The following is a 23,645-nucleotide window of genomic DNA, read 5'->3' as shown; positions in this document are numbered from 1 at the left end:
AGTGGTTATACCGCGCTTTTGTGATGCAAAAGTCACTTCACCACAAACATAACAGAACTTATCTGCACTGTTCACACAAGTACGAGGCATCTCTGCTCACTTTGGCTAAACAGAAATGTGTCCCTTTGCGAAATCAAACACTGACAAATAAGAGAGCACGACACTGTATGATTTCTAGAGCTGATATAGGGCAATTTGTTCAGCACAGTGATGTAAGCTTCATTATGATTGCATCATCCATGACTTCTAGGAATAACATGATGCAATTCATATCATGTATGACGCAATACCAGCTTCAGATTGCATCATTCATTGTTTTGCCTAAAAAGCAAGTACTGTCCAAACTCATTCATAGATTTATTCATAGATCCAGTCAAAGATGTATTTTAGTCATTTCTGGTTTAAATTGAGATCCCTTCCCTTTATAACTCACTTATCCTCCGCTATTCCCAAGTCAAGAGTCGTATATACTGACCCAATAGCATATCTTGAAAACTAGAGCCAATCAACAATTTTAAGCATCATTTTCATTCTCAGTGACCCAGAATTTGTAAAGTTTGACTACATTTATTTCAGAAGCATTTTGGCTGTAGAGCAGTGTAAGGTGCAATGTACTTTTCATTTTATGTGTCATAACAACTATGTCGGTGTATTTTAAAATGTTTCCGTGGTACCTAATATTGAGGTTATTGTCAATTTCTTACTGGAATCTAATTTACTTGATTGTGTAATAATTGACTTAGTTAATCTTAAAACTGATCAAACCTGTAACTGACCTAATGAGTAGTGCATCAAGTAACAGTATCAGTTTTTATATTACTAACAATGCCACCTGCACGTTGAAGGCTTGTGCTTAACTTCACCCACTGTCTTGTCTTGACACTAAAGTTAAAGGGACTATTAATTTTGCATAAGACTTAAGCATATGCCTAAGTCTTTGCAGGATCAAGGCCTAAAACTATAAAGGAAAAAAATGAGTCTTTTTTCCTTTACTTTCACATCACAAAACTTCACTGTACGCGTTTCAGTAGCACAGCAAACCACATTGGGAAAATAATATCCACCAGGCTTCCTCAGTGCAGCCCTTTATTAAAAATGTAAATTAAAATTTGTCTCCCCATGGAAGCTTAACCTCCCATCACTACAGCATCTGTTAAACTTACCTGCCTGATATAATAATGTAAATGCTTGGTTCTCATTTAGTGGGTGACTGACTAGCAGTACATACACATTCATTCATTATAATTGCAGCTATTGTGAAAGCCTATTGTTTTATTTATCAATCCAGTAGAAGTATCTGTCACACTGCATTAGAGCGCAAATTCTGTTAAAGGAATGCTTGCATGAGCTTACCAATTTTAATTTATTGACTACATTATAGCTATACCGGATAACTAAATAGATGAAATATAATATGCTCCTCACATTCAACTGTGTCTTAGGAAACCAGCACATGCCAATAGAAATTTCAAGGTTCAGATTTACATTTGAATCTAGTAACACCAGGTGATTTGGTATCTTTATTGTAAAAGTAACCTGGCCTTGCCCTAGTGATAAAATGAAAATGCATGAAAGAAAGTACATTACAAACTTTTTGCAAGCATATTTCAGCTTGGGATTACACTGTTTTGAGATATAAATCATGTAATATTCTCTGCAGACATTTCCAGAGTAACATAAGTCTTTTCATTTGTTTTGATATGTTCTGGCTAATTAATTCAGATCAAATGTTATAAAGCAAGAAACATTTATTTTAGCTAGGCATTCAGTGTGTTCTTATATGGCACTTTCTTATTAGCCTGAGAGGAAAATTAGATTGTTCTGCTGACATGATCAAAAGCCATAATGTGAGATTTGTTGGCAATGTTACATTATTTTATTACAGTTCTAAGTGTTAGTCCTTCAGAGTTCTTACACAAAGGTAAAATGCAGTAGCAGGACATGTTATAATGCCATTCCTTGGAATGAATATCACATGATCTTGAAACTTACCATGGCGTTGAGATGCTGGGAAGGTGACAGTGCATTTGTCAATTTCATTACATTTGCAATGGATCATTGGGGCCCTGAAGAGGAGGCTGAGGAGCTGTTGCAACCACAAGGTAGGACTGCTCTCCACTTTGCTCCAAAAAACATGAGAGATGGTGTGGTTTAAATTTCAGGCCTGGTATTTAGGAATTCTTGCTGAAATCCAAGCTGTGATACTGACTTCCCACATAGCCCTTCACCTCTCTATTTCCTAACCTGTAAAATGGGGATAATAATAATACCACTACCACCTTATCAACAGGAGTATTGTGAGGATTAGTTTGTAAAGTGCCTTGAACATGCAGATACGGAGCATTATTATAATGCCTGGAATGTAAGGATTCCTGTTGCCTGCACAGGATGGTCTCTCCCAGCAACTATAGACAACCACCAGCCAAGGGCCACTGCAGTCTGGTGGGATACAATAAGGACTGTCAGCTAGTTGGGCAGAGGGAAATGAATGGGCTGGCCTTTCTTTTTTGCAGCTTAGGTTGATGATGTAATCAATCTAATTTTAATAGTTAATAACCTTAATGTAAAGGTGGATTAGAAAACTTCTGACTGAAGAGTTCGGGATACCATTCTGCATGAGACGGAATGTGAAACTTTGCCTAAAGGTATTTGGTTCCCTGAAGGTGACTAACCAGTTACGGGGGGAGAACTCTGAGGAATTTGAGACAATAGTCTCAGAGTGAACTTCTCCTCTGCGATGTATGTATGTATGCAACAGCCACTGAAGTCAATGGCGGCAGAAGACTTACGGAGAGGCAGATACTTAGACTGTTGGGTCTTTAGGCAGGGACTGGGTTTTTGTCACGTAGGTACAGCACCTAGTACCATGATACCATTATTCTCGATAGGTGACTTCTAGGTGCTATCACAATACATAGAGTAAAAAATAATGATCCATCAAACATCCTAAAATGTGTATTATACAGAATACACACATGTACTCAATATTACAGGTCTTGTCTACTCAGTGCCTTAATCCTCACCAGAGGGCTGTAAATCCTAGTGAGTACTTCCAGGTGGCTTGTGAAAAAAAAAAAGAATTCAGTAAGTATACCTCTGCTTCCGTTGCTTATTAAGAAGATAGTAGTAATTTTTGTTATCAAATAATTTGGAAAAGTTGCTGGAAACAAATAAGGCAAAACGAAGGCCTTTCAATACCTTTTCTCAATATCCATGACTTCAAGTAGCTTTTCTTCCAGAGATTTTTAAGTGACAGTGTACACCAATGTCCAGAGAGTTTGGATTATGTACTCATAGGCATTTCTATTGTGTTCATCACTGTAACATCTCAGTGTCATATTTAAGATCCACTTTCCAAGATCACTCTGGAACAGAGACTTTGCCTGCACTCTCTTTTCAGCCAGTTTCTTGTTTAAACAGCTCTATATGAAGAGTGCTGTATAGATAGTGAGATTTCAGCTTACTGGGAAAAATGCATCATATTAGAAAGTGGAGTAGACATGACCAAAAGGTGTTCTGTATGTTGGATTCTTCACCAAGAATGCCCTGCACTAAGCCATTCAAGCTGGAAAGTAATTTTATAGACTCCCACATTGCCTCTTGGGAAAACTTTATAAAGCATTCTATTTAGAAATCACTCTGCCAACATATGCTCATTTCTTAGGGGTTTTTTTCCTTGCCATATACATAATTAAGAACAAATAATCATTTGGAAATAATTTTCCTGGGATTTCCAGGGCTTGTTGTGGAGACAAGGGGCAACTTTTGTTAGACAATAAGAGATTAGATGTGGGCATATGAACTGTGGATTTACCAGCTGTGCAAAAATGCTCAGCCATTATTTCCAAACCTTCACAAGAGGATCTGCAAACATATCAAACCTCAAAACATAAGACTCCGTTCACTGTGAATATTTCTCACAGCTCTGGTGTTAAAGCGGCTCAGAAATGTAGAAAGAAAACAAAGGTAATGGCTTTTAGTATTTCTGGAAGAATTCAAGTTAGAAACTTACCCACAACTTCCTCAAAGTGAAGAGAGTCTCAAAAGGTAACACTTTAATAAAGCCATGGACCCACAGAGGTTACCAAAAACTATTAGAAGAAACTGGAAAAAAAATATCCCCAGTGCAGGAAAATTACTCTGGAATTTGACATCTTACTGCTGTTTCTATTAAGCTGTTCCAGTGTTTGGTGCAACAGTGCTTTTACCAAATATAGGAGACAGCCCATTTTACTAGTAGCAGTAATAGTAATGTTGTGGTAGCCCCTAGGAGCCCTAGTCATAGACCAAAATCCCACTGTGCTAGGCACTGTACAGAGGACAAAAAGACAGTTCCTGCCCCAAAGTGTCATTGGCAGGACTATTAAGACGCTCCTGCCAAGTGACAACTAGCTAATTGGTGGGCTAATAAATTCAATAGCATTAGGGGACAAAATAAATAATGAATTATGCCTCATACTTCAGCGGAAATAAACATTAGGGGTATGCACGTGCTATTTCAGGAACCTTCAAAAACCTCACAGTCCACAAAGAGAGCCTTCCATATGAACAGACATGATGTACATCCTAGATGCCTCATAACTTTCATTACAGGTGAATTAAATTTTCCTCCTCCTTGTTTGTAATCCCCTCTCAGAACCCCTTTAATCTAGAGAGCATTAGTGGCAGTGCTGGTGATGATCGATAAATTATTTGCCCGTATGTAGCATCAGAGCCTGTTTTAAGGTGGATAGATATTATCCATATTTTACAGATAAGGAAAGAGAAGTGCAGAGAGATTAAATTATTTCCCAAGATCAGACAGCAAGTCAGAGTTTAAGGCGAGAATATGAACCCAAGTTACTTAACCAAGGTTCCTCAGTCCACTTCCCCATCTAACTGTGTATATGGCCATCTAGCTATCTGAACTATCCATCTAACTATTTACACAGCTTCCATCATTGTATCATTTGATCTTCTGTTGATCTCTGTGTCTTCATCCATATTAAAAAAGCTGCATAGTTTAGAGAGTGAGTGAGTGAGTGAAACAGGCTCAGGGGAAAGGTTTGGCATGTTTAACAGAGAAAAATTAGCATTGGATAAGTACCACAATGGTGACACGTGGCTTTGTGGTACACCTATGTAAACAATACTTGGAATTTGAAATGTGAGCCAGAATTTAATACCTTTTTTCTTTTAGTGCCTAAACTTTTGATGGCACAAGAATGGCAGGCTCCATTCCATTCGAAGAGGGGGGGTCCCCTCCCTTCCTTTCTGAAGCACAAATGTGTCAGCAACAGCTGAGTCTTTTTGTGGAGGGTATCGTTGACCAGGGCCGGCTCTAGGCACTAGCAAACCAAGCACATACTTGGGGCGGCACATTTTCGGGTCGGCATACTGGCCATCTTTTTTTTTTTTAGCAGCTTGGGTGGCAAAAGCCTAGAGCCGGCCCTGGCAGCAGCAGTAACACGTCGTGCACGGGGGGCGCCCTGGGGCCGCGGAGGAGCAGCACCCGCACCTTGTGGCTGGGCCCGGCAGGCTCCGAGCAGGGGACACTTGGGCTGGGGGCCCCCCTACGGGGCACACGGAGCCACCTGCAGGTGCCACAGGGTGGCCGCCCCCCAGCCGGGGCTGGGCGAAGCGGCCCGAGCTGCCCAGGGACTGCAGCAGGGTGGCCAGAAGCAGCAGCAGCAGCAATGGGGCCATAGAGGGCAGGGTGCTGCCATGCGGGGCCCGCGTCCTGCTCTCCGCTCCCTCTGGGGCTACCCTGCCCCAGCACCTCAGCCCCCTGCTGGCCCGGCTCTGCCCTCCCGGGTCCTGTCCTGTCCTGGAGGCAGGAGCCCTGGCTGGAGGGACCCTGGGCTGAGGTGCGGCCCGGGAACCCCGCTACTTACCCCAACTCTGCCAGCACTGGACCGGCTGGAGGACATGGGGGAGTGGGTGGAGTCTGCATTGGTGGGGGGGGGGAGCCCAGGGCTGGGGCGGCAGGGAGTGCGGGTGGGGGAGGGCACTGTTGTGGGGGGTGAGAGCCCAGGGCTGGGGTGGAGGGCAACCAAAAATTTTTTTGCTTGGGACAGCAAAAATCCTAGAGCTGGCCCTGTCATTATCTATGGCTGACATAGTTGGGGACAACAGAGAAGCAGGATTATATTACAGTGCCTGATCAGTTAATTTTCATTAGGCTGGTTTTAGCCCTGTCTTGTACATCCCAGGACCTTCAGCAGCACTGGAGATTTTTACCTAGACACAGATTAATTGATTGATTGATAGATGGGTTAACTGACTTTGGACAGTTCAGTAATAGCATCTTCACTCATTGGCACGGGGAAAGCCAAGGGCTGGGGATGGATCAGACTGACAGGCTCATGAAGGCAAGGAGTGCATATTAATGAGGGTGTAAGTGCTTGCAGCAAGCTGGCCTTTGGAGTGGTTGGAAGACTTCAGCCCCAGTGGAGTTGGATGTTATACACAGGCATAGGTTTGAAGAGCAAGTTATATATCAATGTGTCTTACATGGTAATGTTTTGATGTCTAGGGAGGTCCTGAGGCTGCTAAATATTTAATCTGATTATCTTGTGGTGTTGTAAATAAAGCTCCACTCTTCAATAGGCAGTCTGATTGATCTACTAGTAACGGGAGAAGGAAAGGTGTGACAGGCTGTCAATGTTAATGAAGTGTTTGTGGGTGTTTCACTGTATTACATTGACACAAATGAAATTTTCCCCATTCCCAGCCATTACATTTTCTAATAGCTAATCCCAGCTATGCGTTTTATTACATTCTGCAGTCTGGCTGTAATGACGAATGCATAATTCCTGAAGAAAGGGAGAGAAAAAAATAATGTACATAATACTGACCTTTAATGCGACAGTTAATTCTTATGTCTGTGACAGCCCTATTTTTTAACATTTACTATCTTAGCCCACTGGCTATAAAGCATTCCACGTACTGTACAGTGTTAAATCAAATGATGTGCTAAAGTGGTTCTTGCTGCCATATGTTTTGTTATAATGGAAAGCACAGTAAAGGGCATGTACTGTAGTACAGCACTGAAACTAATCTGGAGAGAAAAGAGAAGAGAGGCTGTAAGACAGGATCCTGTGCAGTAGGAGCACTAATACTCACCCATTGTAATGTTCCGTATTTATCTTTTAACAAGCAACAGCACTGTAAGCAGATTTTCCTCCCACTCCCAGCCTTAGAATTTTTTTTAGTGTAGCTCATTTGTTCTTTTCCCAGTTTGGTTAGATATTCAGAGCAGGTAGTCCTAAGCAAAGAACAAAGATTGCGTAATTTGAACTTTAACTCATACTTCACAGGCCGGTGCCTCAGTCAGTTGTGAGGAAAAGCAATTATTGCACTTGAGCTAGCACCAGGCACAGTATTATGAAGAAGGGTCAATGACACACCATTTCACTGGTACAAAAATCAATTTTGTTAAAAGCACTATAATTTCACCTTCCTGACTGAAAAACCTTTCAAAAGCAAAAAGGAACACTGGCAACACATTAGCTGCTTGAAACCCTAACCCTAAGTAGCTTTGGACTATGGTTATAACAAATGATTAAGCATCATTTTTTGTCCTAAATAGCCCCCTTCTCCCTTAAACCCCTTTAACTAAATACTTTCTTAACCAAGATGTAAAAAGCGCTCACTTTCAAAACAAATGAGAGAAGAAAAGTGATCTGTGCCTGACCAACATTAATTTAAACTGATCCTTGATACCGTTTGTTGCTTCTGTTTTAACAGTGGCTGCTCCCAATCTTTAAAACAATTGCTGCTCCCTTTGGAATGGGCAAATTGCTTCAGTGAGTGACAAGTTAGTCCTCTTGCTGTGAGATTGGAAGCTGTTCCTTCAATCAAAAGTGAGCTAGTTGGAAATAACTGATTTTATGCTTCACTGAGTTTGGTCTTGCCTGAATACAAGAGCACATTATATTACTTCTTGCCATGGATAAGAAGCTCCTTATGTGACTGATGCATAAAGTGCTCAGCCAGAGCTAGTTTCTGCTGTGTAGTGGGAGGAAGGGGTTAGCTAGGAGAAACATCCTTTCAGCAGCTACAGTGTGATGTGGGGGCAATGGCTGGGCCAAAAGAATTCCTCTGACACACCCAAAAATGTCTTAAACAGCACCCCTTCACTCCCCTCGCATGTTTCTACAAAACCCTTCCATTTCAACATGCGTTGGAAGGTCTCTCTTGGCTGACTGAATGGTTTAACACAGGGTAAAAGGAAACATCATCAAATATCACCCTGTCTAATCTTTATTTCTCATTCTCCATGACATGGTCAGTCTGTGAGGATGGAACCATTGAATTAAAGACCTCGTTAAGTACTGAACTGCTGACTTGGTGCTTATCTGCCTCTGCCCCACTCACCCATGCAGTATGGAGATGTATCATGTGCCAGGCTAATTATAATTCCCCAACATGTACTACGCAAGGCTTCTGAACTGAAGCAAGGAGGGCTCAACAATCATTTGAAAAACATTCCCAACTAATGGAAAAGCAGCTGGGGTAATTCTTATACAAATCTATCCTCTGTGGGAAAAGAGAAGCTTAAGCCAGTAAATGCAGTATCAGACAGTGCTTGACCTCTGAAACTGTATGGCAGCTTTGGTGGGAAAGCAAACATTCTGTTCGCCATTAATGTGCTATTGGGCAACAAGCGAGACAACAGACTATTGTAATAGGGAAGAATCCAGGTCTTCAAAATCTTATATTAATCCCATTTCTCACTAAGAAAAGAACTCAATGTTGTTCCCTTGGACAGCTTCTCGACTTTCAACTTCTAGGTTCCATAATGGTCCCAGAGTATTTATTTTTCAGATAGAAAGAATAATAAAAATACAATAGCAAAACTGGAAGTGACCTGTATGCTTCCCTAACCCATTCCCATATTCTAGAGCCTATTAACAACTTTGAGGGTGAAAAATGCAACAAAATACTTAGTTTTCTTTTTAATGGCACATGAACAGAACCTTGCAAAAATCTAAGCTCTCAACAAGAATTGCACGAGTATAAGAGACATGACTCATATCAAGGGGAGCTCTCCTCTATGGAGAAAATTATTATTTACAAGAGAATACTGGGAAAGCATGTCTATTCAGCTAGTATTACATTCCATTACATCTTAATAGGAATTTTTAATACTCATTTTGAAAATTAAAGTTAAAAATGTGCATAGTGCAATATTTCAAGCTGCAATAGCATAACTGTAAAATTGTGACATTCCATCCTTAATATACAAAGCCTATTGAAGCACATTTAGGCACTTAATGGATTTTGCTCTTTTTAAAATACATCATAACATTGTATTTATGTAATTTAGGAAAGCTGATCAAATGGCACAGTTAAGCTATAATTCTTAAGTAAAACTGTTTTAGCATTCATCATGAAAACTTAAAAATCTAAATAAACTCTTCTTAAAATTCAGTATATCTATATACAATATCAAAATAATGTCAAAGTATTCCATATTTCTGAAATGGAACACAATATAAATTTCCCAATTAAGTTGCAGTTTATATGTACAGTGGGGTATTTAATTATATTAGCTTAAATGCCAGTTTATATGTATCCACTAGAGGAACTGTATTAAAAAAAGATCAGTTAAGTAAAAGTGGCATCTCAGCCCGTAATATTACCTCACATTTCATGCTTGCAACCAGTTCAATTTGTACTGCTTTGTGCAATAAGTGGAATAATCAAGAAAACATAGTAACATAAGCTGATATCAAATCTTCCGGCTTTGTTTAGCCAGGTAATGATGTATTCACATATCCACTATCTCTGCAACAGAGCTAGTTTCTGCTGTGTAGTGGGAGGAAGGGGTTAGCTAGGAGAAACATCCTTTCAGCAGCTACAGTGTGATGTGGGGGCAATGGCTGGCCCAAAAGAATTCCTCTGACACACCCAAAAATGTCTTAAACAGCACCCCTTCACTCCCCTCGCATGTTTCTACAAAACCCTTCCATTTCAACATGCGTTGGAAGGTCTCTCTTGGCTGACTGAATGGTTTAACATAGGGTAAAAGGAAACAACATCAAATATCACCCTGTCTAGTCTTTATTTCTCATTCTCCATGACATGGTCAGTCTGTGAGGATGGAAGCATTGAATTAAAGACCTCGTTAAGTACTGAACTGCTGACTTGGTGCTTATCTGCCTCTGCCCCACTCACCCATGCAGTATGGAGATGTATCATGTGCCAGGCTAATTATAATTCCCCAACATGTACTACGCTAGGCTTCTGAACTGAAGCAAGGAGGGCTCAACAATCATTTGAAAAACATTCCCAACTAATGGAAAAGCAGCTGGGGTAATTCTTATACAAATCTATCCTCTGTGGGAAAAGAGAAGCTTAAGCCAGTAAATGCAGTATCAGACAGTGCTTGACCTCTGAAACTGTATGGCAGCTTTGGTGGGAAAGCAAACATTCTGTTCGCCATTAATGTGCTATTGGGCAACAAGCGAGACAACAGACTATTGTAATAGGGAAGAATCCAGGTCTTCAAAATCTTATATTAATCCCATTTCTCACTAAGAAAAGAACTCAATGTTGTTCCCTTGGACAGCTTCTCGACTTTCAACTTCTAGGTTCCATAATGGTCCCAGAGTATTTATTTTTCAGATAGAAAGAATAATAAAAATACAATAGCAAAACTGGAAGTGACCTGTATGCTTCCCTAACCCATTCCCATATTCTAGAGCCTATTAACAACTTTGAGGGTGAAAAATGCAACAAAATACTTAGTTTTCTTTTTAATGGCACATGAACAGAACCTTGCAAAAATCTAAGCTCTCAACAAGAATTGCACGAGTATAAGAGACATGACTCATATCAAGGGGAGCTCTCCTCTATGGAGAAAATTATTATTTACAAGAGAATACTGGGAAAGCATGTCTATTCAGCTAGTATTACATTCCATTACATCTTAATAGGAATTTTTAATACTCATTTTGAAAATTAAAGTTAAAAATGTGCATAGTGCAATATTTCAAGCTGCAATAGCATAACTGTAAAATTGTGTCATTCCATCCTTAATATACAAAGCCTATTGAAGCACATTTAGGCACTTAATGGATTTTGCTCTTTTTAAAATACATCATAACATTGTATTTATGTAATTTAGGAAAGCTGATCAAATGGCACAGTTAAGCTATAATTCTTAAGTAAAACTGTTTTAGCATTCATCATGAAAACTTAAAAATCTAAATAAACTCTTCTTAAAATTCAGTATATCTATATACAATATTAAAATAATGTCAAAGTATTCCATATTTCTGAAATGGAACACAATATAAATTTCCCAATTAAGTTGCAGTTTATATGTACAGTGGGGTATTTAATTATATTAGCTTAAATGCCAGTTTATATGTATCCACTAGAGGAACTGTATTAAAAAAAGATCAGTTAAGTAAAAGTGGCATCTCAGCCCGTAATATTACCTCACATTTCATGCTTGCAACCAGTTCAATTTGTACTGCTTTGTGCAATAAGTGGAATAATCAAGAAAACATAGTAACATAAGCTGATATCAAATCTTCCGGCTTTGTTTAGCCAGGTAATGATGTATTCACATATCCACTATCTCTGCAACTAACTGGTTGCTTAGATGGGATGTCAGTAGAGCTGGCTGAAATTCAGAATTTCCAGCTCATGGGAAATTCAAAAATTTTGAAATTTGGTTTCAGTCCAGCTCCAACTCTTTGTCCCCATCTACTCCTTCCATAGCTCTGGCTCTCATCCCCTTTTCATTCAAATCAAGAAGCCTCCTCCTCCAGGCTGCATGGTCCCAACAGCATGGGTCACAGCGCACAGGAGACAAGCTCCCTGCTCACAGCTCAGATACCCAGATCCTGGCCTGGCATTGCCCACAGCGGCCAGAGTGGTAATTGCAGTAAAAGTCCTGCTCATCCCCATTCTGGAGCATGCTCAGTGTGGGCAAAACCTTTGGCAAATTTAGTGACTAAAATCTAAGAAGTCTGTAATGCGCATGTGCAAACTGCAATTTTTCTAAGGCTTATAACTTGGCCAGATTTGGGCAGATTTTCACTGGGATGACAAAGGGCCCATCCCTGACACCAAGGCCCCTCTCTGTTTTGTGAACAGTGGCTTTGCAGAACTGGGCCCTTGCATAGCCTGACAGTACTGCTGAGTGAGACGAGATTTTATGATCTATATTAGTTGTACACAACTTCCCTGCCAGTCAGTAACGTGACAGACTGACTGTCCTCTCTGAAACGGGCTAAGACAAGTCCCCATTAATATTTTTACATGAATATCCCACAAAGCAGTCTATTTACCAAGCTTTCATGCCTGCAAAATGTCAACCTTTTCTCCATTCACTTAATCTATTTATATTATCACACAATACCATAAAATCAATACCTGACCACCTAGCATGCAGGCATAGCAATAAACAAAATTTAGATCTATTTTAAATTACCTGCATCCCCAAGACTGCTTATTTGCCTATATTTCTTGCTAATTTACTGACTCAAGCAAAAGTAGATGCTTAAAATGAAACAGTGCAGAACAATGCTACACAGACTCGGTATATCCACTAGTAAGAAGAAACTTATAGCACTATTAGAAGTGCTCAGAACCAAGACTGCAACCTTCAATAGGTGTGATCACAGAATTCTTTAGTGTCCAATTTTTAAAAGATGCAGTCAAACCAAGGGCTTAATTTTCAGCTATTGTAAATCCAATTTTGCATGTACCCATTTGCACAGGCAAATGCTGGTCCTCCATCACTTTGTTACTGGAACTGAGTGTAAATGCTTACTTGCATGCTCAAGTGAGGTAACGGTGTGAGCAAACAGATGCATCTGTAATTTATCACATAAATAATTAGAAACTATTATCTGAAAATTTCCTCCACAGTGGCTGGTCTTTTCAATTTATAGAGGAAACTTCATTCTTGGACCATAAGTCTTCAGCTTCAAAAGACAGTGGCTTAGGTGTTTTCATCCACCCCCCACCCGCACATTATTAGATTTAACTCCAGTCAATTTATATGTTGTTTTTGAATAAATTCAGCTTCAGATTTTCTTTTATGCCTTCAACAAAATAATTTGCAATCTAAACTTTCTGGTGCGAACTAACCCTTTGAAATAAAAGAGGATAGGTTAGACATATGTGGGAGGAAATAGTCTGAATCCTCCTTTTAAAATGATTGCATTAAAACATAGGATTTGCTTCTTAAATTACCAAAAAATTTTAAAGAAAAAATATGCCGCTTGCCTCCAAAATTTCAGGTTCATATCAGATTTACTTTGAATCCTTTTGATACATAAAAATAACTAGAAAATTCATTATTTTATTCAGTCTGAAAATAATGAGTCATTTAAATGGAAAGAAAAAAGGCAAACACAGTTAAGCGTCTGTTTTGCATACTCAAACAGAGCAAGTCTCAGGCATGCTATTTTCTCCTGTATGCTGCAGAGATGATGCAAACATTCATTTCTCAGATCAATATTCGACATGGATGAAAGAAGAGCAATATTGTAGTCAGTACTTCTGAGATTTCAGTCATGTCTTGTTTTACTAATGAATTACTTACTTTTCTCACTTCAAGCATCTTCTAGTTAAACATCTCCAACCAGGGTGGTCCTTCAGGGGAAACCTCAATCAACCTACTATATCAATGCCACTAGAGCTCCACTTTATACTTCCACAAGAAACTACGAAGCATGATAATAAACTGATTTAAAAATCTTATTCCCATCTCAGCTCATCCTGTCGTTTCAGAACTGATACCACAGCAAAGTTTTTAAGCACATGCTTTAATCCATGCCCGTTCAGCAAAGCACTTCTGCATATGCTTAAATCCCATCCAAGTCAACGGGAGTTTAGCACATCCCTAAAGTTAAGCATGGGTTTACCTTTAGGGATGCTGAATAGAGACTGGCTGCTGAACGTCTAAAAAAACAGCAGTTTTTGGTCACATAATTTACTTGATACTACAGTTAAATCAATGATGTGTGAAATGCTACATTTCTTTTACTGTTTTTAATTTTTGCTTTGACTCCCACCTTCTATATTTATATGGAGAATAAATATTGAAAAACAAAATTTAAGTGGCAGCATTTGTGGCTATCAGCAGTACAACCCTTCACTAGCTGTCACTGAGCTAACTGTAGAAATCCAGTGTTTCCTCACAAAAAAAAAAAAAAAAAATCAAAACAGCCAGTGCTCTTACACCCTGTTTTCCCTAGGGAAGTTTTACTAGCAGAAAGCTGAAGTTAAGTCTCATATTACTACTATGGGCTTCATTCTCTCCTTCAAAGGTCAGCTCAGCATGTGGGGGAAATGTCAGGGAGCCAGAATACCTTCCTGATTCTCAAGGCAAGCCAAAGCCATGATTAGTTAGAGCCACTTCCAGGTAGCGCTAACTGATGCCACTGATGTAGAAGCCATTACACAAGCAAAAGGTGTGTGAGGCAAAATGGTACTCTATTATGCCCACTCCCCATTGTTCCCCCTATCCAGCGTCAAGGGGGCACAGCAATTGTAGGACCTGGAGCCAGCGCAACTCTCCAAGCAAGGAGTTCTCCTCCAATAGGGCAAGTCTCTGCGGGCCAACTGTGGCTAGTTCCTTACCCCTTTCTCCCTCAAGTGGTATCACAAGACAGACTGGAATAAAGAATCCAGCCCTCTGTCTTCATTATTTTTCAAATCGTACATTATAATAATATATTATGAAGAAGTATAAATGGCACTGGTCAAGAGAAATGAAAAAGAATATCCCATGAAGCAGTCTCTCTTTTTAATCTTGACCTTTTAAAATTCTTGATCATTTTATTTAAACAGTCATATTTGTTCATATATACACTAGCATGAAAAGTTTGGTGATCTCTAATGGGAGGTATTAATCCCAGTGTGGAGGGCCAGATCCAGCAATCACTTAATTTCCATTTAAACTTTCAAAATAGGGTTTAAAAAGGCACTTAGTGTGCTGCACCAGGATGAATTTCACATTAGCCAAGTGAATTAGTGAAATTCTCCTGTATTTTTCTCTGAGTACGAAAGTATTCCTCCTCTCATACATCACTGATTCCATGAAATCTTTTGAAAATGACCCTGCTAGATCATTCCACAACCTCAATCTTTTGCCAGCTGTTGGCATCTGATCTGTTTTGTCTGTCTGAAGTAGATTCTAACATCCTCAGAGCAGGAGCTATACACACAGCATACATATACGTACATATAAAAGTGCCAAACAACCTGGTGATACTCAATAAATAATACTTGACCAGATCAGACAACTCCACTGATTTATGCTGATTTACTCTTGTTGCCACTTTGACATACCCTTTCTGTTGAGAACTGCAAAACCGTACAGCAGATCATTTAGACTTAGAGCTGCACAAAATTCAGAAGTTTGGGAAACACTTCACAAATTTGCATGTTATCCTTGCACAGGGGCCAGGCTAATCTTCTCTGTATCATTCTAATTGTAATATATGTGCTAAGTTTGTAAAAACAAATCTCTTAATGCTTTGGTTTGCTGGGGTTTGCACCTCCTGAGTTTCAGGTCTGAAGGGATCTCAAAAGAATTCAATGTGAAACTCAGTCAAGGAAACTACTAAGTTCCATGTGGTTCTGTGCAAAAAATTATACAGAGCTACATGTTTAACATGGGGTCAACACAAAACACTAACTCAACCAAGTTGTACTCATTTCACTTAGCACTGGATCCTGCTTGGCTAGAAAGGGCTGTAAACTTTCAGCAAAACCTTTGGACAAACCACTTTACATTTGGAGATTCATTGTATGGGCACAAATCGGAATATTACGATGTGTCTTTCTCATAATAGTATGAAATAATAAGCAGTTAAAATCTAGAATAAAACAAAGTGTGGCTAATATGCTTTTGAAATCGAATAGTATGTTAGTGTTTCTGTCAAAAGCCTCTGTGGGCTTTCAGAATGAACAATCCTAGATAAAAATCAATGTGTAATTAAATGCAGATGCTTTAAGACAAACTGCATAACCACCAGTGGCTCATTTGTAGTTAGCTTATATGTTCCGGGAGTTGAGAATCTTAAAAATGGCTATATTATTGTGAGTGGACATTTAAAGGCTTGATTTACAGATTTTGTTGCAATTTGAGTTAAACTTCTGCTTTTGAGGCATCAGTGCTGAAGTTAGGAATGGTATCTACAATAATTAGCTGCTCTAACGCCCCCACCTATTATGAAAAGAGTAAGAAACCTAAAGGAAATCGGAATACAGTTGCAGGGTGATATCCCAGCTCCAGTGAAGACTATGGCAAAATTCTGCAGTGCTTAGCTGGTAACACATTGGACTAATGGACACTGCTGGTAGAACTCTGCTCCCTGAAGCAATATTGTCACCCTCTCCTCCCTCCTTTCTTCTCACTGATCTGACAATATGGAACAGATCCTAACTGTATTGAGACGGGAGCCAGGGTATCTGGGCCAACACAAAATCTGAAGTATGCAGACTGAAATTTACTCTCATCCAGAGGTCAAATAAGGGCCTATAAACCAAAGTGCCAATTATACCCTCAAAATAGAGCTTAAGTAGCATGTAAAGCTTGTGTTAGCCCCTGGCATTCAGAGAATTTCACCCACAACATCTAGGAACACTAGTGGTTGGCTCAAGTGATTATCATTGGTTCAACAAATTCCTGTATGAAACAAAAGTACAAAAAAAAATCATTCATAGGTTGGAGCCAGTGTGGTTTTTTTGCTGTTTTCATATTTTCCTGGGCATAGATTAGAATAAAGTCACAATATCGAGAAGAAACTGAAGTCCCACTTAAAACATATATTAACAGTAGTTCCAGTCAAATTAAATAGAATTGATTGACTCCGTGGTGTGATTACAGCCTCTATGTGTTGATTCCTCCTTTGAGACAGATGTGCAAATGCCATGAGGGAGACCAGACCCGACCTCAATCCAATAGCCTTGAAAAGCGCATCTTGACACACATTCACACGTGAGAAAATGAGCACCTGTGCCCCACCCATATGCACTCATGCCCCATCCACATGCAGCAAACACACACTGAGTGCCAGCAGTGTTGGTGCATTCATGTGCCTTCCCCATGTGTTCAGTAAAAGCAAATGGAGGAGTGCAGGAAAGGGACAAACTATGGAGGGGAAACAGAAAAGGAACAGTGAAAAACTCTAAGGAAGCAATAAGAAAAAAACTCCACAGGGGCATAAACAGTACAAACATCAGAGGGACAGAAACCTTTTTTGGATATAAAACATGGGGCAGTCTGTAATGTAATAGACTCCACTGAAGTCAACTGACACCAGCTGAGAAGCTGCCCTTGCGTTTGTCTTATCCCCACCCCTTTTCCTCATTCTGACTCCCACTCCTTTTCACGTAGCTCTATGGGACGTGGCGTCCTTGTGTCTAAGACCTTTTTTCTTGGCCAGAGAATGACAGATAAAAATTAAACCAGACGATATAAGCAGTTGAAAGATGAACGGTGTGAAACAAAACATGCTTCTCTGTTGTGTCGTGGGCGTTCTCTCCACTGGATCTTCTTCCCAATATGGGTGAGTCAAGTAGTTGGAGACAGCATACTACATTCTACAGATACAGATCTGTATTCAAGTATTTCCGGCACAACAGTGCATGATGCTGAAGTGGCTTGCTTGCCAGACAGCAACCAATTTTAGGAGAAAATCAAATGGGAGGAAGGAGGGTGGGGGCAAAACCAGAAAGAATAATTCATCATCCGTTCATTTATTACTCCTCATTCTGCCTTCTTCATCAACCTCTTCCTGTGAGGTATAGATTAGAGGGGTAGATATATAAACTGTGTTGTATTTTAGATCTATTTATAGAGTTTATTTCAAATGAGATCCTCAGTTTTGGCTGAATTAAGCAGAGTCCTTCGGTGTACTAGCTGCACTCTAGAGAAAAAACTTAGCTGGTGTATATTGTCGTAGCTCCATTGAAGTCACTGGAGCTGTGACAACCGACAGCTGAGAATTTGCCCAGAGATGTGCACTAAAGTACAGACTGTCTATATCTACTGTTAGCTTTTCCTATTTTTTTTCATATAAGGTTTGTTGCCTAAAATATATTGTGAACATAGTAAATACTGGGCGTTTTTAATTTCTGATTTTCAGGATATTTAAAATACACAGTATGACAATATGTTTCACATCACACACACCAAATATATTGGGCAAAATTCTGCTTTTAAGCTGGAAGTCAGTGGAGTTGCACAGACTTAGAGCAGAATTTGACTTGGCAGGTACTGCTGAATAACTTGTATATGAAATATTGCCCATTTCGTATTTCAATATATTTTCTACATATGTGTAATATGTAACAAATAACCAATATATGAAAAATATTTTAGTTTTCCAGAAGGGCTACTCACATCTCTTAACTCACTCTTAAGTATGACATTGAATATCCCAAACCAAAGGAGTAGAGATGTTCCCCACTTCTCTAGTCAACTCAGTGATTTGTTTAAACAATTCCATACCATGGAGTTCTCTGTACTTCACAATGCCCCTAGGTTGCTACCATCTCACACAAAGTTGTATGAATACACTGACCAAAAAAGTTACCAAATGATACAGTGTAAGTGCACTCCAAGAGTTACATGATTAAATGCAATAAAAAACAAGTTGGGGCAGAAAATCCCTGTCCCTATTGTCTTCTACTAAAAAGTATTTCTCATTTTGGGGCAGAGGCAAGGAATCCTCATGCCCTTTTTACAGCTATTGGGCATCTAAATTATACACATTCAGCATTACAAAGACATCTTACTATATCTGCCATCAGTACAATAAGGGGAACATTTATTTAGGAGGGACTAACCCTGTTTCCTCACAGTTCTGTATTTCTGATCCTTCAGGACTTACATTTTGCCACTGCAATTCCTTTCACTGGCTGTTTTTTTCCCCCAACAGCTGTCATGACAACCAGTGAGCTTAATTTGCTATTAAATTCTCAGGGTATGACCCAGCTCTTATTATTTCTGCTGTGATCTCTTCATGCCCATCAAAACTGTTTTTAAATCATGTTTAATAATGGTTCTTAAGTACAGTTTAAAGTTAATTGCTGTCAAAACTAGTTTCTAACATGTTTTGGCAGGTCTATGTGGGCAGGAATAAACCTTCTTCTAGAACAGATCCCTAACTTTAATAGTCAAGCCTGGAATTAAACTTTGGCTTTTAACAAATGGAGTATGCTTCTTATTAATAATAGTGCCAAATATACATTTCTACTCTTAAGTTATAGCTGTCCACTATAACTGAAGATTTCTACTTGGATATGAACATGTGGGTTTTTTTAAAAACTTGTTCTAAAATGAACTGGCTCAATTCATGTTGGCTGATCAAATTGTGTTAGAAACCAGTTTGGCTGCAATCAAGCTAAAATATGTTTCAGTATAATTATGATTTAAAAGCCCATCTACAAAGAGTCCCAAGGATAGACAGATCGATCTGTCTATGGCATTTGTGGTGATCCCACGTATAGTATATAGGCAGGTACAGATCTAGAAACACTAGCATCATTTATGTAAATGATTTTTAGTCCTTGAAATGAAAAGCTAATTATCGCTACGAAGAAAAATTGACTCTCCCCTAGCAATTTCCCTCTGTTACTGCTGATATTTTGAAAAATTAATTGATAGGAGGTCAAAGCATGAACTGAAAACAGACCCCTCTCTACTCATTGATTCATGACTCTCTCAAGCATCAGTGGTACTTTCAACAGGACATAAAGACTGTTTGGACAAAGAGAAACGTTTCAATGAAAGACATACTCCCAAGATAGTTCTGTCCCAGTTTAGAAGATAATTTTAGCATATACTTTTTGTCATCTCTGAGTGCATCTTCTCCCTCTTTCTTTGCCAAACAACTTCTCAGGCCTTGCACAGTCTTCCCTAGCAGAACGCCAAAAACATGCCAAACTACCCAATACACAATGGGTAACCTTACTTATATACCAGCTACTTAAACACACCTGAAATTATGGTATGTTTGACAACAGGAAATGAGATACCTCTAGAATCCAGGAGCACAAATGAAGGAGGTGGAATTCCACAACCTCAACTTTCAGCACTTCTTTCCACAAACAATCCCTTCATAAGCACTCTCTGCCACAACTCTTGAACCTTAACAAAGACAGACAGGCAGCAAATGATGCAGCATATGAAACTAATCATCTGAAAGGATCTGGGCCCAAAACAAAGAAAACATTGCTCCCTCAAAAGCTGCATTCCGTTTCCTTTGTTTTGTCCCCCTACTTTTTCTAACTCATATTTGTGAGCTCCTTTGTGCAGGGATCTTATCTTATCAGTCTGTAAAATGCCATGTACATCCTATCATGGCATGTGAATAAGAAAGAGTAATAATACAAAATTTGCCTTTAATGTGTTTGCTGATAGAGATGGGGACTAATTCTGCCTACATTTACAAATGTGCAGCTCCCATTTACTTCAATAAAACTGACACCCATATATTTTAGGGCAGAGCAGGGTCCAGTAATTCATAAAGCAGCAACTTAAAAATACAAAGGGCAAATTAAAAACAAATTTGAACCACAAGCAACTTGTACTTCATTGTGGAAGCACAGAGTGTAAATCATCACAGAATTCTGTCCACTATAATAGGAATATGTCCTGCAGTCTGTGATATCATTGTTGCACCAGCCATCGGGGATAGTAAACAAAGGAAGTGCTCTGACTGTATTTAATAATGAAATAATACTGCATTCATATGGCACTTCACATCTTCAAAGTGCTGAACAAATACAAATCAATGTTAACAATTTCCCAAGGAAAATCTTTAAATGTTCAACACGATGATCACATGCACTAAAACCATTTCTGTTGCTCCAGTGAACAGTTCATCACATTTCCTGGGAAAAAATGGTGCACATAAAAGTATAAAGGCTCAGTCTCTCTTTTTGCAACAACAAAAGGTATCAGAATATTTGCCTGCACAACCAATTAGTTTGACAAGCAAGTACCTAGGTGCAAGGTCTGGAAAATCTGCCTTCCAGTCTGATACTAAAGAAGATCAATCTACACCTCTGTCCTCAGGAGCCAAAAAATCTTACCACGTTACAGGTGAAACCGCGTTATATCGAACTTGCTTTGATCCACTGGAGCACACATCCCCGCCCCCCCCCAGAGCGCTGCTTTACCACGTTATATCGGAATTCATGTTATATCGGGTCGCGTTTTATCGGGGTAGAGGTGTAGTTAGTTTACCAAAGGAAAGGTTAAGAAGTGACTTGATCACAGGCATATACCTACATGGGCAGGGCCAGCTCTAGGATGGGAGAGCAGGGCAAGCATCCTGGGCAACAACTTCCTGGGAGTGCCGGACTTCAGTGCCATCCAGTTCTTTGCTGGTTTCTTCATACCACTGAGTTGACTGGCTGCTGTCAGGGCTGGCTCCAGGGTTTTTGCCACCCCAAGCGGCGGGGGAAAAAAAAGTCACGATCGGCGGCAGCTCCACCGCGCCACTTTCTTCTTCGGCAGCAATTTGGCGGCAGGTCCTTCCCTCCGAGAGGGCCGAGGGACCCACTGCTGAATGGTTGCCGAAGAGCCCGACGTGCCGCCCCTTCTCCTTGGCCGCCCCAAACACCTGCTTGCTGAGTTGGTGCCTGGAGCCAGCCCTGGCTGCTGTTGGATCTTCTTTTGTTAAACTGATGGGCCATTATTTGGTTTTTGGGGGGCTTTTTGCTCAGCCAATTGGGGGAGAGGGTCTCGGGTACTAGTGAAAACGTTTTCCACCCTATGAATAAATTTCTGATATTGAGGGCTCTTTAATCTAGCAGTAAAAAGCAATGGATTGAAGCAGAAGCTAGACAAATTCAGAGTAGGAATAACAGTGTACATTTTTTTTTAAACAGTGAAGGTGGTTAACCACTGGAACAACATACCTAGGGATCTGCTGGATACTTTAAATGAACATATGCTGTGTCTAAAAGATCCAGAAGTTATAGGCTTGATTCAGGAATCAGTTGGTAAAAACGTATAACCTATATTATGGAAAAGGTCAGATTAGATTATTATAATGGTCCCTTCTGACCTTAAAATCAAAGAAGCTATGAAATCTAAGTCCACTATTAAACTGTGGACACAATATTGCATGCATAATTTTTGTATGTGGAAATTATTAATATAATGCTGTAAATATGGTAGTGTGCAAACAGTTTATATTAATTACATCAGGAACTGTAACTCTAAATTGTCATTGTTTTTTGTGCAGTATAATACTGCAGAACCATTTAAGTGAGATGCTACACTATTCCCTGCAAGGCTATCTTTAATCTTAGCACTTTCTCAGGTTGCCTGCAGTAGTAAATCTAATTTGAGATTTGTATATACAATCCATAATATTTCATAAAACAGCAGATTCCTCTTATATTTTTGTTTAAAATATAGGCCAAGTAAAACATTATTTTGCCAAAAAGCACCAATAGGCCTTACAAGTTTCTACTACATGGAACTGGCCTTGGAGCCTTGTGGAATCTTATAAAGAGGAAGGTAAATGAGTACAAATACCAACTTTCTCTACCCCCTCTTTAAGAGTAGATCCTCAAAACGTTTTCTATACATTTATAAAGCCTCTCAAGCTACTGTAACTTCAGGATGATTAAACTATATGCTATATCCTGTGGCTGGTACCTCCTCTTTAGCATGTATTAGCTTTTCTGTTGTCTCTTGTACAATACTGAAAACACAACATACAATGAGCACAACCAGCAGCAAAGTATTATTCCCAGCCCTAATCCTTGCATGAAACTGAGATGTCAGCATTTGAATTTCTTCACCTTCCTGTCTTTAAATGGTATTGGGGTGTCCTGATCACCTTTGCTACACAGGAACAGAATGTACACATTTAACTGGTTTTCAATAAAATAATACACTGACCTTACACTGGAAGCTTTTCAGGGAAAGGGCATTTATTTACGTACAGACCCCTGTGCATTTAGGGCACCATTTAAATTAATAATTATCTTCCAACACCATATGCAGGTGAGATGAAGTGGGAGTTCTTTATAATGTTTTTAGTAATTCTATGTGTACCTCAGTTTCCCCACTGTTTGTTTGGCAGGCTTTCTGCTTCTGATGTACTTAATTATTTTTTATGTTAGTTTTTGAGTCTCTGGCTAGTTGCTCTTCAAATTCTTTTTTGGCCTTCCTAATTATACTTTTACACTTGACTTGCCAGAGTTTATGTACTTACAATTTTTAAAGAATGCCTTTTTGCATCTAACCACTTCTTTTAATTTGTTGTTTAGCCGTGGTAGCACTTTTTTGTTCACATACAGTGTTTTTAAATTTGGAGTATACATTTAATTTGAGCCTCTATTATGGTGCTTTTAAGAAGCGTCCATGCAGTTTTCAGGCATTTCCACTCTTATAACTGTACATTTTAATTAATGGGCCACTGCATCCTGAACAGTCCCCTGAAATGTGTTAACTATGTATCCTAACAATCTGTTCCATCTTGATTTAGCTAGGACACACTGAGTACATTTCTACTCATTGCAATATCTGATCCCATTTGGGACAAAAGATAGATCAGCACCAGGAAACCTTCACCATAAACCAGTTGTGTGTGGGACTTGAACCACTGTCTGAGAGCCCCCAAGGTTGTTAGCCCATTGCCCTAATTACTTATCCACCAGTA

General features: G+C 39.4%; 1 non-coding gene across 1 annotated transcript; it reads right to left on the bottom strand.

Moving 5' to 3' along the window:
• Positions 1-15,366: 15,366 nt before the first annotated feature.
• On the bottom strand, positions 15,367-15,473 carry LOC120405467. The gene has a single exon (XR_005598582.1). It is a non-coding gene; the product is annotated as a U6 spliceosomal RNA (small nuclear RNA).
• Positions 15,474-23,645: the final 8,172 nt, after the last annotated feature.

The sequence above is a fragment of the Mauremys reevesii genome, linkage group 4 (genome assembly GCF_016161935.1).
Source record: "Mauremys reevesii isolate NIE-2019 linkage group 4, ASM1616193v1, whole genome shotgun sequence".
In the NCBI taxonomy this organism is placed as follows: Eukaryota; Metazoa; Chordata; order Testudines; family Geoemydidae; genus Mauremys; species Mauremys reevesii.
The sequence above is the reverse complement of the archived record's forward strand: the minus strand, read 5'-3'. Positions and strand labels throughout refer to the sequence as shown.